This window comes from Carcharodon carcharias, chromosome 8 (assembly GCF_017639515.1).
Source record: "Carcharodon carcharias isolate sCarCar2 chromosome 8, sCarCar2.pri, whole genome shotgun sequence".
Lineage (NCBI taxonomy): Eukaryota > Metazoa > Chordata > Chondrichthyes > Lamniformes > Lamnidae > Carcharodon > Carcharodon carcharias.
This window is the reverse complement of record NC_054474.1, coordinates 114,276,486-114,281,928: the sequence shown is the minus strand read 5'-3', so window position 1 is coordinate 114,281,928 and position 5,443 is coordinate 114,276,486.

Below are 5,443 nucleotides of genomic sequence, written 5' to 3'. Positions count from 1 at the left end.
GCTGCTTGCACAAAAGGAGGCAGGATTAAACCTGTATCTCCTGAAAAAGCAAAGCAAATGGTCAGACCATGAAGACGAACTTACTGTTGAAAATACTGGTGAATTTAAACAAGATGAGGTGGATTCAGTTGTTATGGAGGACAATTTAGATATTTGGTTGGCTGAACCTTTTTCTTCTTTGGAATTGGCAAGGCCAGTTTAACACTCAACCCCACCCCGCCCCCGCCCCATCACACACTCCAATCCTGCCCCACATTAGATTCAAGGCCAAGGTTATGTCACTACCTTAGTTCACACTTAAATCTCAATTCCTTTTCAAATTGGAACTGTCCAGAATTCAAGATTCAGGATGTCCTGGGAATTCCATTGCAGGAAAAGATCCTTCTGTTGGGTAGATCACAGTTTGGGTTAATGATTTATGGGCATACATCCCACATTCACCTGGTCTGTGTGTGTGTGTGATTTACAATGAGAAATTTGCCAACAAGAAGAAATCAAATCTTGAGAGGTATTTGGTTAAAATGCAGAGTGCTTTAGCTAAAAGTTATCCAGCTGGAGAAGCCCAAAAGAAAGTGATGAAGAAGCTGAAGAATAAGGCAGAGGAATCTAGAAACAAGTTTGCCAAGTGGGTGAAATCATTAGGTTGCTCACCTGCTGTTGGTTTTGTGGTAGTTCAAGAGATTGTGAAACAAGGAAAGATGTTCACAGATGGTGAATATGTAAGAGTGTTTTATCAAATTCTCAAAGCAGCTGTACAGTGATTTCAAAAACAAAAATGAAATCATCCAAAAAATTAAAGATATGCCTTTATTTGCAAAGGCCATGAGGGACAGAAGAGTGAAAATGGCTTCAGATATCACCTGGCAGCAGGGCAAGGATAGAAATTCAGTTCATGTGTCAGCAAGTGTTTTCCAGTATGAATTCTAGACAAAGCAAGGTGAGAAGCCAATTGAATGATTCAAGGTTACAATCCTGTTGAAAATGAAAATGACAGCTTACTGTCCAGATATCAAACAGAAATCCAGTAGCAGAAATTGTATTTAAGTAAGAGCTTTTTATTTAAGGAAGGAGTTGGTGTTGATTAAATTGCTTGTTTTGTTGTTTTAAACTTTTACTAACATTATACTTGTGAGAAAGCATCATTCAATTAGCAAAATCTTTAAAATGTTGATAATCAAATGTCCTCTTTCATTATTGTCAGTAAAACAGCATTGCATCAAAATCCATAAATGTGTGTCTGTCTTGTTTTTCTTTGTTATTAACCAACAGCATTGTGGCTATTGATGTGTTTTTGACTAAATTTAAGAAATAGTTCTTCTTGTCAGTAAGGTTTCAGACCTCTGCCCACAACCCTTGACTCCCCTATTGTTCAAAAATCTGTCTATCTTGGCCTTGAATATATTCAATGACCCAGCCTCCACAACTCTCTGGGGTTGAGAATGCATTTTGGAAATCCAAATGCACCACATCTATGGGTTCCCCTTTATCCACTCTGATTGTCACATCCTCAAAAATTTCTAGTAAATTTGTCAACATTTTCATGATTTCCCTTTCATGAAACCACATTGACTCTGTCTGATTGTGTTATAATTTTCTAAATATCCTGCTACTACCTCCTTAAAAATGGATTCTAGCATTTGACCACTGACAGACGTTAGAGATGTTAGGCCCATAATTTCCTGCTTTCTGACTCCCTCCTGTCTTGGATAGAAATACTACGTTTGTGGTTTCCCAATCCACTCATCCTATCCAGAACCTAGGGAACACTAAGACCACAACCAAAGCATGACTATCTCTGCAGCCATTTTGTTCAAGATCCTAGGATGCCGGCAATTAAGTCCAGGGGACTTGTCAGCCTTTAGTTTCCCTACCACTAATCTTCACAGCATTGTGGGCCTTTTCTTTCAAATTGATACTATCCTTAACTTGCTAGGGTTTGCCACGGATGATACATCCATCACGTAGAATCTTTCTTTCTCAATGGAATATATATATGCTTTACATTTTTAAAAAATTCTTTCACAGGACATAGTCTTCTCTGGCTAGGCCAGTATTTATTGCGCCACCTTCTTGAACCACTGCAGTCCGAGTGGTGTAGGTGCACCCAGTGCTATTCGGGAGGGAGTTCCAGGATTTTGACCTAGCGACAGTGAAGGAACGGCGATATATTTCCCAGTCAGGATGGTGAGTGGCTTGGAGGGGAACTTCCAGGTGGTGGTGTTCCCATGTGTTTAGGCCTTTGTCCTTCTTGACGGTAGAGGTCGTGGGTTTGGAAGGTACTGTTTAAGGAGCCTTGGCGAGTTGTTGAGGTGCAACTTGTAGATGGTACTGCTGCTACTGTGCATTGGTGGTGGAGGGAATGCATGTTGAAGGTGGTTGGTGGGGTGCCAGACAAGTGGGCTGCTTTGTCCTGGATTGTGTTGAGCTTCTTGAGTGTTGTTGGAGCTGCACTCATCCAGGCAAGTGGAGAGTATCCCATCACACCCCTGACTTGTGCCTTGTAGATGGTGGACAGGCTTTGGGAAGTCAGAAGCTGAGTTACACTCGGCAGAATTCCCAGCCTCTGACAATCGATAATGGTTTCATGGTCATCATAACCACGACTAACTTTTTCATTCCAGATTTTTATTAACTGAACTTAAATTCCACCAACTGCCATGGCAGGATTTGAACCCTTGTCCCCAAAGAATTAGCATGGGCCTCTAGATTACTAGTTTGGTGACATTATCATCACACCACCGTTTCCCCACCCCCCCCATTATATATCTGTTGAGTTATTAAATATCTAATTAAACGTCTTACTTTTTCCAAGCCTACTATAGTCAACTCTCTCTTCCTACCTTTGTAATTGCCTTTATTTATGTTTAAGATACTAATTTCAGACCTAACTTTCGCAATCTCAAATTGAATGTGAAATTCTATCACGTTATGATCACTCTTACCAAGCGGATCCTTTACTGTGAGATCATTATTTAATTCCGTCTCTTTACACATGACCAGGTCTGAAATAGCCTGTTCCCTGGTTGGGTCCACAACATATTGTTTTGAGAAACTGTCCCGAGTACATTCTATGAACTTGTCCTCAAAGCTTCCTTTGCCAATTTGATTTGTCCAATCTATTTGAAGAATAAAGTCATACAGGATTATTACAGTTCCTTTATTACAGACCCCCATTATTTCTTGATGTATACTCTGTCCTCCAGTGTAGCGACTGTTAGGGGTGGTCTATAAACTAGTCCAAAGAACCATGACCCAAACTGGTAACGCACAGCCAGATGTCCCACATAACAACAAATGTCCTACGTGCCATAAAGCCTGCAGATTATGAATCAGCCATCTTTGGACTCATTGAAGACGATTATCCTTGTTGGTAAGGGATAGACAATACTATAAACTACTCCCACCAGTGACTTCTTTCCCTTGCTTTATCTTATCTCCACCCAAATTGATTCTACATCTTGATCTTCCGAGCCAAGAGCATTTCTCGTCTACTGCAAATTGCTTTCTGGGATAGTGCTTTCTGTGCCATCAGTACTCATTATGGCTGAATAATTCCACAGGGACAATTAAGCAACAAAAGACACACAGAGCAAAGCAGGATATTCTTAATTGTCTTCACTTCCCAGTGCAGCTAACAAACCAGATAGCTCTTTGAACAATTTGAGAAGCATTTAGATTGCCCTTAATCATTACATCAAGTCATGTAAATGGACTATAGCCTTGATGGACAGTGCTGGCCCCTCTGTACATATTAAAGTTTGCTCTCTTCATTCCCAGGCTGGTTTTCAGCAACCAGGAGTTAGATCTAGAAGAACAAATACCATTGATTGATTGCTCTAATTTAAATCATGACTGTGGAAGGAACACAATTTACTGCACACTGGAAATGTCACATTCTGAAACTGTGCAATAAAAATTAGGATTTTTCTTACAGTAATAATGATCAAGCTTTAAATCAAAGTGGAATCTTTATAAATTACAACTCCTGCAGAAACCCACCACCCAATGACCCATGCCCTATTTTGCACCAAGAGCCCAAGCTGTCATCTGTGTCCTTGTTGGTCATCAAATTCACTCTGTATCTACCCAACTGCTTCAAACCCAATACACTGTGTGGAGGCTGCTGTTATTGAACTCTGGCCTCCTCTGTGTCATTCCTTTTCTCTGTTGCACCTTTGAGAAGTGAGCTTTTGGGCGTCTGAAATCTGGAATCTGACTGCCAATTATCTTTCTTTCCACATTCAGAAGATTGGGTAGATCTAGAATAGGGAGGTCTTATGACACAGTGGGTAGTGTCCGCACCTCTTGGACAGAAGCTCTGCGTTCAAATCCCATTCCAGGACTTAATGGCCACAGAAGGTGCATTTGTAACTTGGCCAAACAGGTTGATTATCAGCCTGTAAATCCTTCTAATATACTTGATGGCCAGTGATAAGAGCAGGAGAGTATCCTGGTCAGCCATACTGTAGAAAGCAAAGGCAAACCACTTCATTACCTTGCCAAGCATAATCATGGACCAATCCAATGGAAGTCCATGCTCGCCAATACACTCTTAGGGCATGGTACCTGTAGGAAGAGGAGATCTAAAGTGGTGGTCAGCGAGGACCCAGGTGACAGCTTAGGTGCAGAGTAGGATGTGGCTGGTGGCTGGCATTTTTAAGAGTTATGGCTAGCAAAAGACGGCGCCACCATTCTCAGAGGCAAAAAGCCAATCGACTGTTTTGTATTTTAATTCAGCAATTCCAATAAATAGATCATCTCTAGTTGTTGGTAATCTAAAGTAAAAAGATAACATCCTGGAAATGCAGAACTGCTTAACCAGAAACTGAAATTTAAAAAATCAGGGCTTGAAGATAGCTTTGCAGTCAGAACTTACCTCAAAAAATATTTGCCAGTTGATGGTTGAGCTGCTTTTGTAATCATTTGGAAAAACAAACCCATAAGGTCTGACAGAAGACAGGCTTTGAGGTAGTTGCATAGATTATCAAAAACTATTCTGTCTTCACAGATACTACTGACAGGACCTTAAGTTCCTGACTTATTAAAGAACAGTCAGCCAGTCAAAGAATGTGGCAAATCAAATGGGCCTCATTGCGCTTCAAAGCATTTCTATATGGACATGATTTTTTTTTAAAATTGCTGCTATGAATCTGAGCAAAACTGCATCATAGGTAAAGCAATGGGTGCATTTTAAAAAATTTTCATGGGGTGTGGGCATCACTGCCTAGGCCAGCATCTATTGTTCATCCCTAATTTCCCTTGAAAAAGTGGTGGTGTTCCCATGCATCTACTGCCCTTGTCCTTCTAGATGGTAGAGGTCATGGGTTTAGGAGGTGCTGTCTAAGGAGTCTTGATGAATTGCTGCAGTGCATCCTGTATGACTCCAACCAGTGCAGAGTTTTCCCCTGATTCCCATTCTCAAGGTACACACTGCTGCCACTGT